Below are 14,611 nucleotides of genomic sequence, written 5' to 3' on the forward strand. Positions count from 1 at the left end.
TGTCCAATGCAGATACCGCGACGATCATCAACATAAATACAAAAAAAAACCTCGCTCTCGGGAACTGAGGAATAAGTACGCCGATTTAATTGAACACGGTTAACTGGCGTTTCACGTAAAATAAGTCTGAATCACAATAAGTAACCGTGTTCATAACCGATTCTCTGAGACGACTTGGCCGTAACTATACCTGGTGTGAAAATAGACATTGTAATGCTGGGACAGCAATATAAAAATTATATAAAATGGCTATTGTTGTTTTCTTGCAACCACTTACGTCAAGAAATAACTACGCATCTATAACGTTTTGCTCTTATTGCTCGGCAGATCAAATTCAAGGAACATCAATACAAAGTGAGGAACGACTAAATTGGATTCTATTCAAGAACTATTTCTTATATACACATATTAGGATATAGATACACGTGATTATTGGCAGTGGGTGAATACAGGGGAAGCTATTTTCGCTGCCTGTTGAAGTGTATTCAAATATTACAGATGTACTATCCACTCATGTTGGTATAATGGGATAAAATGGTTGTATTCTAACCTACCATCGATTATTTGTTTTCAAGTGTTCCGTTTGGGCTTAACACATTCTGTACTGCTGCTGAGTTGCTGCGGTTTCCAAATGAATCCAAATCAACCACTATGAAATTGTATCACCCCAACTTAGCATCAACACGTGTACAGTAGAATGTCATGTTGTTACCAGATGATGTCTACATTTAGCTCGTGAAATATTGTACATAATATCAATAAGTGAACCAAATTAAAATACAATTGTTTGTCTGTTTGTTAATAATACAAACAGATAATCGTAGTATTTGGGACCTTCTTCTTAAAAACTACTAACCAAATTGTTTTGTGTAGCTACTGTAGGTAGACGTCTGTCTGAATTGTTCATTTCATTTCGAGATCTTCGTTAGTCAAATGATAGGAAATAGTTCAATCAAAAATTATATTATCAATATTTCCTTGAAATCTATTAACACAAACATTTCGATATGTCTAGGTACCTTGGGTGAATCTATGCCAGATTTGTTCAGTTTGTGGTGATATACGAAATACCAACATGAAAATTATACATGGTGATGTTATTACACCGTTTAAATGAAATATGCATATAGTAACGTTATTCCTCCAATTAAATGAAATATGTACATGGTTATTTTATAACACACTGATTGAATGAAATATGCATATAGTAACGTTATCATACTCTAATTTCATGAAATAGGTACATGGTAATGCCATTATTCCATTTAAATGAAATATATACTCTTAGAATAAATGAAATATGTCCATTATAGTGTTATTAAACTTTCAGAATAAATGAAATATGTCCATTACAGTGTTATTAAACTCCCAGAATAAATGAAATACGTCTATTGCAATGTTATTAACCTCTCATCATAAATGAAATATGTCCATGACAGTGTTATTAAACTCTCAGAATAAATGAAGTATGTCCATTACAGTGTTATTAAACTCTCAGAATAAATGAAATATGTCCATTAAAGTGCTAATAAACTCTCAGAAAAAATGAAATGTGTCCATTACAGTGTTATTAAACTCTCAGAATAAATGAAATATGTTTGTTACAGGGTTATTAAACTCTCAGAATAAATTTAATACGTTCATTACATTGTTAATAAACTCTCAGAATAAATGAAATATGTCCATTACAGTGTTATTAAACTCTCATAATGAATGAAATATGTCCATTACAGTGTTATTAAAATCTCAGAATAAATGAAATATGTCCATTACAGTGTTAATAAACTCTCAGAATAAATGAAATATGTCCATTACAGTGTTAGTAAACTCTCAGAATAAATGAAATATGTCCATTACAGTGTTATTAATCTCTCAGAATAAATGAAATATGTCCATTACAGTGTTATTAAACTCTCAGAATAAATGAAATATGTCCATTACAGTGTTATTAAACTCTCAGAATAAATGAAATATGTCCATTACAGTGTTATTAAACTCTCAGAATAAATGAAATATGTCCATTACAGTGTTAATAAACTCTCAGAATAAATGAAATATGTCCATTACAGTGTTATTAAACTCTCAGAATAAATGAAATATGTCCATTACAGTGTTAATAAACTCTCAGAATAAAAGAAATATGTCCATTACAGTGTTATTAAACTCTCAGAATAAATTAAATATGTCCATTACAGTGTTATTAAACTCTCAGAATAAATGAATATGTCCATTACAGTGTTAATAAACTCTCAGAATAAATGAAATGTGTCCATTACAGTGTTAGTAAACTCTCAGAATAAATGAAATATGTCCATTACAGTGTTATTAAACTCTCAGAATAAATGAAATATGTCCATTACAGTGTTATTAAACTCTCAGAATAAATGAAATATGTCCATTACAGTGTTATTAAACTCTCAGAATAAATGAAATATGTCCATTACAGTGTTATTAAACTCTCAGAATAAATGAAATATGTCCATTACAGTGTTATTAAACTCTCAGAATAAATGAAATATGTCCATTACAGTGTTAATAAACTCTCAGAATAAATGAAATATGTCCATTACAGTGTTATTAAACTCTCAGAATAAATGAAATATGTCCATTACAGTGTTAATAAACTCTCAGAATAAAAGAAATATGTCCATTACAGTGTTATTAAACTCTCAGAATAAATTAAATATGTCCATTACAGTGTTATTAAACTCTCAGAATAAATGAATATGTCCATTACAGTGTTAATAAACTCTCAGAATAAATGAAATGTGTCCATTACAGTGTTAGTAAACTCTCAGAATAAATGAAATATGTCCATTACAGTGTTATTAAACTCTCAGAATAAATGAAATATGTCCATTACAGTGTTATTAAACTCTCAGAATAAATGAAATATGTCCATTACAGTGTTATTAAACTCTCAGAATAAATGAAATATGTCCATTACAGTGTTATTAAACTCTCAGAATAAATGAAATATGTCCATTACAGTGTTAATAAACTCTCAGAATAAATGAAATATGTCCATTACAGTGTTATTAAACTCTCAGAATAAATGAAATATGTCCATTACAGTGTTAATAAACTCTCAGAATAAAAGAAATATGTCCATTACAGTGTTATTAAACTCTCAGAATAAATTAAATATGTCCATTACAGTGTTATTAAACTCTCAGAATAAATGAATATGTCCATTACAGTGTTAATAAACTCTCAGAATAAATGAAATGTGTCCATTACAGTGTTAGTAAACTCTCAGAATAAATGAAATATGTCCATTACAGTGTTATTAAACTCTCAGAATAAATGAAATATGTCCATTACAGTGTTAATAAACTCTCAGAATAAATGAAATATGTCCATTACAGTGTTAGTAAACTCTCAGAATAAATGAAATATGTCCATTACAGTGTTATTAATCTCTCAGAATAAATGAAATATGTCCATTACAGTGTTATTAAACTCTCAGAATAAATGAAATATGTCCATTACAGTGTTATTAAACTCTCAGAATAAATGAAATATGTCCATTACAGTGTTATTAAACTCTCAGAATAAATGAAATATGTCCATTACAGTGTTAATAAACTCTCAGAATAAATGAAATATGTCCATTACAGTGTTATTAAACTCTCAGAATAAATGAAATATGTCCATTACAGTGTTAATAAACTCTCAGAATAAAAGAAATATGTCCATTACAGTGTTATTAAACTCTCAGAATAAATTAAATATGTCCATTACAGTGTTATTAAACTCTCAGAATAAATGAATATGTCCATTACAGTGTTAATAAACTCTCAGAATAAATGAAATGTGTCCATTACAGTGTTAGTAAACTCTCAGAATAAATGAAATATGTCCATTACAGTGTTATTAAACTCTCAGAATAAATGAAATATGTCCATTACAGTGTTAATAAACTCTCAGAATAAAAGAAATATGTCCATTACAGTGTTATTAATCTCTCAGAATAAATGAAATATGTCCATTACAGTGTTATTAAACTCTCAGAATAAATGAATATGTCCATTACAGTGTGATTAAACTCTCAGAATAAATGAAACGTGTCCATTACATTGTTAATAAACGCTCAGAATAAATGAAATGTGTCCATTACAGTGTTAATAAACTCTCAGAATAAATGAAATATGTCCATTATAGTGTTAATAAACTCTCAGAATAAATGAAATATGTTCATTACAGGGTTATTAAACTCTCAGAATAAATGAAATATGTCCATTACATTGTTATTAAACTCTCGGAATAAATGAAATATGTCAATAACAGTGTTATTAAACTCTCAGAATAAATGAATATGTCCATTACAGTGTTAATAAACTCTCAGAATAAATGAAATGTGTCCATTACAGTGTTAGTAAACTCTCTGAATAAATGAAATATGTCCATTACAGTGTTATTAAACTCTCAGAATAAATGAAATATGTCCATTACAGTGTTATTAAACTCTCAGAATAAATGAAATATGTCCATTACAGTGTTATTAAACTCTCAGAATAAATGAAATATGTCCATTACAGTGTTATTAAACTCTCAGAATAAATGAAATATGTCCATTACAGTGTTAATAAACTCTCAGAATAAATGAAATATGTCCATTACAGTGTTATTAAACTCTCAGAATAAATGAAATATGTCCATTACAGTGTTAATAAACTCTCAGAATAAAAGAAATATGTCCATTACAGTGTTATTAAACTCTCAGAATAAATTAAATATGTCCATTACAGTGTTATTAAACTCTCAGAATAAATGAATATGTCCATTACAGTGTTAATAAACTCTCAGAATAAATGAAATGTGTCCATTACAGTGTTAGTAAACTCTCAGAATAAATGAAATATGTCCATTACAGTGTTATTAAACTCTCAGAATAAATGAAATATGTCCATTACAGTGTTAATAAACTCTCAGAATAAAAGAAATATGTCCATTACAGTGTTATTAAACTCTCAGAATAAATGAAATATGTCCATTACAGTGTTATTAAACTCTCAGAATAAATGAATATGTCCATTACAGTGTGATTAAACTCTCAGAATAAATGAAACGTGTCCATTACATTGTTAATAAACGCTCAGAATAAATGAAATGTGTCCATTACAGTGTTAATAAACTCTCAGAATAAATGAAATATGTCCATTATAGTGTTAATAAACTCTCAGAATAAATGAAATATGTTCATTACAGGGTTATTAAACTCTCAGAATAAATGAAATATGTCCATTACATTGTTATTAAACTCTCGGAATAAATGAAATATGTCAATAACAGTGTTAATAAACTCTCAGAATAAATGAAATGTGTTTATTACAGTGTAATTAAACGCTCAGAATAAAATATGTCTATTACAGTGTTTTAATTATACAAAATATTAAGTATTATGGTTATATATAGATGTTGTAAGGCGCGGGAAATGCGTTACGTTATGATATGAATGCACATTACGTGTGTCAATCGGCAAACCAGGCATCGTTATTATGGCTGCCTATAATATTTGTGTTCCAAAGAAATTCTTGATTGATAAATTATTCAGTAAATATCCACGAGCACGGGGAAAAATAACACTGACTGTCTTTCTTTGAAAGTACTGTTGCCCATCACTCATTGGAGTTATGTTAGTGACAGACTTTGATAGTCTGTTACAAGTAACGCGAGCACATAACATTCATACGATTAACGATTCAATAGCCGCATTGCAAACACTGTGACTAACAATACAATGTGTCATTGAATTAATAATCATAAATGCTAAACCTTTCAGTTTGCGTGGTATATATGTATATACCCACAGTTACTGCACCTTTGGGTGGTAACGCGAAGTTCGAAGTCAGCTGTAAACCCAAACATTATAAAGAGGTGCAACTGTCAATTGAAAAAAATGAAACTTAGTATTACAATTTGGAAAATAGAGGCTAAAGAATTAATCACTGACAAATTGTCACGCCTATATACAACACATATACATAATTATGCGCCCCTTAGCCTTAAAGAGAGGCATCACTGATATATTATTCAATTATGTTATGTCATCATTTGAAGCTTGAAAGCAGGTTAAACCCTTACTGTTGTCTCGCCAACTTTAATAACAGCTTCCTGTCTTAAGATTTAATATAAGTATATAAGATAAGGGGGAAATTATAGATATTTGATAATATGTCATGAAACAAGGCAAAAACGTAATTTTGCATAACTGCTTAGGTAAGATAAAAAATAATCAAGACTAAGCCCTGATTTATATGCCTACAAGCTCCACGCGTGCTATATAATACAATAAAACGCTAGATTTATTACAAGGCCATTTAAATGTTCAACCAAACAGTTGTCTATTGGCATTTATTTTATCTACTATCAAACATGGGCTACCAAAGTACTCACTTTGTTATGAACACAACATTTCTACAATGAAGGTGACAGATTGCTGGAATTATGATGATATATTTTTTTCAAAAAAGTGAACAATGTGTACAAATCGTGCAGCCTTCCTGGCTGATATAGAGCTGAATTTCTACAGAAATTAGTTTAAAAAAATATTTTAATTCACACTCAGTTATATTGTACTTTCTATCAACAATCCTAAATTTTGTTATTATATTTCAATGATATACTTCGATCTGTGCCTAGAATTCGATTCTAAAGGCAGCTTTCTACCAGACTTTATGACAAGAGTGGTGATATAAATTATACTATAATCAATTGTTCACACCTTGACAACAACATCCCACTCTCTTCTACCCATGGGGTATATTTATATTTCCCAATTCATTCAATTTGCCCTGGCTTGTAGTACATGCACATTATCTTCTTTCGCCAAAACTATTAAATCAAGGGTTTTCTAGAGAAAGACTAGTCGTAACATTCAAAAGGTTTTCTTGCCGATACAAAGAGCTCGGGGTTAAATACAATAACAATGTTACACAGATAATCTCAGATGGCATCTTGACTGATGTGGACCTCGTGTCACATGTATAGCAGGATGTACCAACACTTCTCGAAACATCTGACGTCACTTCATTTCACTGATATGTATGATTGGAAAAGCGCCCGAACGTTTTTTGTTTGTGCAAAATGTCAGGTGTTCAATGTACACTGTAACTATAGAAACGCCTGGACAGATAGGGAGTTCCATTTCAATTTCACAATACAAGTCGACGGTTAGTCGATATGTTTATCAATAACCAGGTTTACACAATCTTTTAAGGATGCATTACCGCGAGTTGACACTGTCGAGTCCACGTAGACTTAATAAATCAGTGCGATAAAGCCATTGAATGTGGAATGGCTTGTATTTTGTATCAGAAAGTTGAGCCTATATATATATTAAGCCTTGATAACGACCATTCAACTAATATTTCTACTGATATTTCAGTGACTTACTTGTGTCCTTGTATACTGAAACAAGGATACATCATATTGGCGTGTCAATTGCTCAATGGTATTATGGAGTACAACATTCTCGTCATTCAATTTATGTAATTCACCATCATGGGGATTAATTCAATCACAATGACGGATGTGATGTGATGGTTTTGACCCATGACTATGATGCTTAGTACAGATCGGATAAAGAGATCGGATATTAATTATCATTTACCTACGTCTTGATATTTGCAGGACAAAAATAATCTTCTTGTCAATTACGACTTAAGGATAAATCACTGACAAAATATAGTTTGACGCATTATTCTGCCAGACATATCTAGTAGCGTGTGCGATTACCTTCATATCGAAAATATTTCAGCGGAAAAATTGCAGGTTAGGAATTTTTACGTTTTAAATAACAATGGTTTGATGGTATGCTAAATGCTTCAAATTGAACACTTTCAAATTGCAATTCAGATTACGTGCGAAGAAGGATGTTCAGTGGTCGGGACGCAATGTCGTTGGTTTCAAATGCACTAAAATAATCTATATTCAGTGTGCTGTTATACAAGCATCAATGCTAGATCTAAGCCAGTCAGTTCTCTTTCACTTTCACAATACAAGAAGACGATTAGTCTACATGTCAGAAATTGTTAAATATTAGTTATATATTGGTAACTGATAAATGGTTCAAAGGAATCAGTATGTTACAGTACCAATAACCCAGTTATATATTTTCCAGAACGCTTAATCACGTGTTGGCAACTGCAATCAAAACTGTCATATGCTATAAAAATATATCTTTTTGAATTGGGGATTATATAACAAAATATTGCATGCTAAAAGAGAATTATTACGACCAAAAGAGACCAGTCTTTAGTTACATAATTACAGGGATGGCCAAGATATATTTACAAATACGATGTTGTGAGACATATTATTCCAATATATACGTTTTTTAGCAACCAGAATAAATACGTGTTCGTATCAAGTCCAACACTCTGACGTGTGTAGAAAATTGAATATTGACGTGTATTGATTCACTGTTCGGTTTCAATAGGTAAGCTCACTAGATGTGGCATGTAATTCATTCTTACTAAACAAATACTGTTGATGTTTGATTCAGTGCATTGTGATTGTTAGTTAGTAATTTGTGCACCATTTGAATGTAAAACTGTTAAATATACCTTTTTCACTTGTGGGTAATAATGTGAATTGCTCAAAAATACTAAAACGTGTTCATGCGCAATGTTTGAATGAACACGACATATTCAATGACAATGAACTGAAACATAGCGTCTAGGGTGTTATTTATGCTCTATTATATTCACCTTAGGGACTGTAGAGCGTGCCTGACATGAGTTTGATGACTTGATTGGAAACTGTCACGCAATATATCCCGGAAATGCACCGCCTGAATTTCAAATATATCCCACAAAATCGAATGTGACGTCAATGATAAATGTATACTGATATTCATTTTCGTGGCAATATTCTGGATACGATTTTTCTGTTTCCATCAAAAAATATGTTGAGTTTAAGATAATGTGCACTGAGAAATCAAATACTTGCGGGTGGCATAATGATATTTTATACATATATTGTGCAACAATATATTTATTGATTTTGGTGGTAGTTGTCATGGTGATTAATTTTTTTGGAACGATATTATTTTAGATAACGGAAAATTAGGGTAGACGGTAAAATAATATGGTTTCTCATTATATCAATATTGAGCAATTATGTATGATTCGGGGTTTTAATAGAATGCTTGGCCATTACTATATGGCAAAATATCAACGCAATGTATTATATGCTAAACTGTGAAATCCGTGTTTATATATTATTTTAGAAACAACACAAACAATATGATATTTTGTCTTTTTTTGTAAAATGATATTACCGATATGCAGCGCGAGACTCCTAATCCGGCGATAATTTGTTTCTGCAACTTTGTCATTGTTGGTTACTTAGGTACGGCACTCAATATTTCACCCCTTTGTTATAGGACAAACACCAAACGCTAAAAGTGGAGAGAATGAAATGTACCGTCTCGAGCAATTCCATATTTTCCAATTTCATGGATATTGTAATAATAGATGTTTATTACAAACAAACAAACAAAGAAACAAACAAACAAAAAATTAAGTCATAATAACACACAAAATATATAAAAAAAATATACAAATGAAATAGCGGTCGAAAGTATTTGCGATTAGAAAATAATCGAGTCCAGCCCCTGTGCTGTACATCACAGATTACAAAATATTAATTGGGTGTTATGTTCACTTTGACATAAATAGGAAATAAGAATAGCACTGAGACAGTCAAAGTGGAAGTGCAAGGAATGCAATTTACTAAAATATTATTTTTTATATATATTTGTTTTAGTTGGATATTATGTGTAACTAGCTTGTAGGTAATTGTTGTATTCCCTTTTAAAAGTAATCCTACATTGTATATTCCAGATATATTCTATAAATCATAAATGTGCACAGTACAAAAATTCCCCCAAAACAACTGCACATGTTACTGAACACACATGTTATGTATTATCACACTGGAGACGACCTACATTAAATGTCATAACGATATTGGGATTCAAATCAGTATTAATATATTACATTTCACATGTCACTGAATAACAACAAAATGTTAAAACAACGAATTGTCATCATATCAACCAATGCACGAATGCAAATTTTGCCCATTGTTCGTGGTATTTCTTGCTTCTGGAAAAAAATCAATGAAAGCAAGACCAAATTACTAAAAATCTTTAATTTAAGTTATTCGGCGGATTTAGTATTTTATATAGTGTATGCGCTCCTCTACTTCACCTCGGCCACTTTCTCATGGTCTGTTTAAATATGTTCTTGCTGATGCAGATGCAGATACGGTTAAGATGTCATTCGCATCTCTTGTTGGAGATAAGGCGTATATACGTAGAGCCGTTATCACTTCCGTAACATGCATTTCAGAAATTTCTAATCACAACATGTGATATGGTATCGGACTTCTTGCAAAATTTACAATGTCAGAATTGCGCTACAATTAATAATGTTTTGAAACATGCACAAAAGTTGGGGTATATAACAAAAAAATTGGCTAAAACTAAAACTTAAATAAAAAGTTGAAAATACACACAAAAGCGTGTACCGTGTACATACGAAATATTGGAAATGTACATTTTTCTGAAGCAAACAGACCTGAGTATATATCCGATCACGGTGCACAGCGTGTACATGACATAACAGGGCAATAATTTTGAAATATTCACTTGAAGTGTCACAACCTCTTGTACAAATATGCATCGACGCTTGAAGGACTGTGCCCACTATTTATTCATATGAACGCCCTGCATTCTACATTTGTGTGACGTCATCTTTGACATCTACGTAATTCCCGTATAGCTACATGTAATCAGGGATTGGAATCACTCGCAATACTACACCTTGCAATACCACACGACATCTCCGGTATTAGCAGGTAAAAGCCGTTGGTCGTCGCGCCATGCATGTGTCATGAATTTGTTTTTGCGTATCTGTTAACCGACTTAATTACACTCATAGTTGCTGTCGACATAGGAAGTAAAGTAAGCAAATAACACCGAATAAACGGCAAGGTAAAGACTATGTCTAATTATAGTAAATACGTACTGCGTGCGTGACTCGATTAGGTGCCGTACGCGAGCGCCGGTTCGAGTCACGCACGCAGTACGTATTTACTATAATTAGACATAGTCTTTACCTTGCCGTTTATTCGGTGTTATTTGCTTACCCGACTTAATTAGTTGATTACGAGCGAATTGCTGTGTTATGTCTGTCATCGTTAAGGTCTATTTGAAGTTTTGGACGGAACTTGGCTCAGTGATTTGGAACTAATTACCAGATAACCACCGCTTTTTAGACTACTCATTCTGACAGTTTACATCCATAGTTATTAATGTAGTGAACGATTAATCAAAAGATATGACGTATTCAGTACTTAGTGTGATTGGCTTTATGATTGAAGGTTACGCCCTAGAGTCTTTTTACTGTTTTGTAATTGGTTAGAGTTTTGAAAATGAATAAAGAGAGTTTGAGTTGGTCTTGGCGAATACTCCACGACAGACGCAGTAGAGAGAGAGAGAGCAGTCCTGGAGAGTCGAGAGTCCAGTCCAGGGGCGAGCCTTGAGGCAGTCCAGTCTTGGGCGAGTCTTGGTTCAGCCTTGTGAGAGTCTTGGGGATTTTTTCCCCAGGGCGCTGTGTCTTATAGAGTGCTCGAGAGCTGAAACGTATTTCGTTGTGTGTGCCTTATTTGACTGTAAAGTTAAAGTGACTTTCCCGATCCCGTACCTCAAGGGGACGAGATAGAGAGACGAGACGAGTTTCCCCCTGACAAGTGTGGAGAACCCAGAGAGAAGAGATTTACCCTTGATACATGCACGAATTGTATTGGTAAACAGTGAATTAACCATAACCCAATGCTCTCCTAGTAGCTTTTTGTTATTGTTCATAACTTGCCCATGTGCGGCGTGATCGCTCTTTAAATATTTCCAGTGAAATCATCTTGCAAATGTAATAAAAAACAATTGTAGACAAACTCAAGTGTTATCCATTGTCGGCAAACTAAAATGTGTTCTGCGGTGAGGTGAACCGCCATGTAGACACAACACTATGTCTACTATTGTGTTAACATGACAAATGAGTGATGATGCTTTACTTCTAATACAACTAATAGATTTCTTGAATTACATGTATGTCTACTTGTAATGAGCAAACAGTGCAGATACAGTAAAGACATTTATTGTATAATGAATTAACGTAACACCCGGTAATCAATATTTAACAAACTACATCTAATTTATAGCAATCGAGTGACATGGGATTAAATGTATTTAATTTCATTGAGAACATTTCAAATGGTTCTAATTCAAACATTTCCTGTCAATTTAGCAAGTAAATGTGTCAAGTAAATACAAATGCTATTTATGTTGTCAAGAATGGCAGAAGTGCATGTCCATTAGGATCCAAATAACCTCGATCACATCGACATTATCGGGATATCTGAATACAGCATGTATGTTCATAGTATAGTAAGAAATGATGAAAGCAATAAAACTTTCTCTATAGCAGTTTTTAATTCCTGTTGCAGACAAACCTCGAATTAAAAAAAACATATCGTTTTGAGGTTCTGTACATTTTAGTAGTATGTAGCAATATGTCACTCTTAGATGCACGTATATATTTGCCAGCTAAATCGCCACACAGTGTAACAATGTACTTCCTAAACAGAGTTTGTTGAATATATAAACTATATATAAAATTAATGTTGGCAGGTATCATAAATTGACGAAAGATGATATATCAATTAGCAAATATGTCGTTACGTCAATGTATGGTTGAATTCCAGATTACCATATGGCCAAGTATAGACTAGAAAATGCTCTTTTTTTTCTAAACGTGATGGATGACTACTTTGACATATGCATTCGTATCTACATGTCTGTTTCATAATAGCTTTACCATGATTTATGCTGCGTATTGTGATTCTTATACTAGATAATTGTGATTGCGTATGTTGGTTACTGCTGCCGTATTCAATCACATATATCAGAGGTGAAATTTCCTGCTTATGAGAATGAGTCCGGATGGAATCGACCAAAGAATATTGTATATTACTAACTCTGTGAATATCTGGGGTGTAATATTGGATTACATAGACGGAAATGGCGCGTGAAATGATAACACATCAAGCTAATGTATCAATCAGCAATTGTACGCATTTATTCTATAATTACTGGTCAATAATTCACTGAGAATATAATAAAATTTGTGCAGGGTCAGAAAAACGACAATTTCTTACTGATTTTATGTGACGTGCAAGGTGATAGTTTATCATAATTTCAGAGAATGGCATAAGATGTGTATTATTTGTGTATAAGGTGTGAGATCAAAATAGCGCTGAATAAGTACAACTAAGGGTGAATATTGTGTTCAAATTTGTTTATCAATGTTTTTCTATTTACTCACACTGATTCAATGTATAATCTTATATTTTATAAATATGAGCAAATGTTGTATAAATCTATCCACCCTCTTCTTGATTTTATCACAACTATTTGACATGACATACATCGTACAATATTTACAAATGAATGTGTTTGGACAATGACCATCTTTTTTACAATCAATAATGTAAAATACATTCTAATAACATTAGATCAGTTCCCTTCAAGTAAGTAAAAACATACAGCATAGAGTGACCAAATTGCACAACTAATCTATCGACACCTCCTTCAAATAAATTACTTATTTAATGCATGTCTGTACAATATATTAAATCGGAAGTCAGAAATGGAATTTAAAGTCGTTTATTATTAAATTTAGCAATCATACCGGGAATGATAAATTGACCATAGGCTTACGTCTACTCTATAACAAGAGTCGTATTACTGTAATTGTTGCATGATTGATATTGTAACGACACTAATTAAAGAACTTAGTCAAATTATCATAACATTGTTATATAACAAACTATGTTTAGCGGCGTAATTAGTTGTGTATGTTCAGACACTCAGTAACTGAAGAGAATCTTACAATACAATACAATACTACCAGTTATCCAAATGACCAATATGTTAAGTTAAACGTAAATGGAAAGCGTGTCGATCAATGAGCAGGTGGTGATCGATTTGGCAATTATTTGAACGATAAGGTAAGACATTATTACTACTACAAAACATGAAAATATAGCACACACAAAACCGCAAAAAAAAAAAAAAAAAAAATTCATTTGTGAACCCAACAGCAATCTTGCCCATGAAACGATATTATATTATTTATGTAATTTTATCATTGTCATTTGGTGATTTTGCTCATCAGTTTTATAACGCTGTTTTAGGTTTTAAATCCATTTTTGAAATTTTTTTTTTTTTTGCTACGGTATTGTTACGTTTCGTCAGGAAAATTGAGGAAAGTTTGTCGTGGTTACGTATGGATTGACTACAGGCTCGTACGCGGGATGGTCTCGAAATCAATAGGGGATTTTCAGTTGATTATTGATTTAACTCATTATTTTTTGATAAATGTATGCTACAAGGGGCGTCCAATAAGTAATGCCTCTCACCCACTTCCAATTGTCTGATCTAGATGAAATTTTGCATGTGTAATGATTTACATCTCTACGGGTTATGTTGCAAAATACAGCTCTGAACTAATTGTGGTTTCTGATTTACAAGTGTTTGAAC

The sequence above is a fragment of the Saccoglossus kowalevskii genome, chromosome 3 (assembly GCF_978046115.1).
Source record: "Saccoglossus kowalevskii chromosome 3, keSacKowa6.1, whole genome shotgun sequence".
NCBI classification, from domain to species: domain Eukaryota; kingdom Metazoa; phylum Hemichordata; class Enteropneusta; family Harrimaniidae; genus Saccoglossus; species Saccoglossus kowalevskii.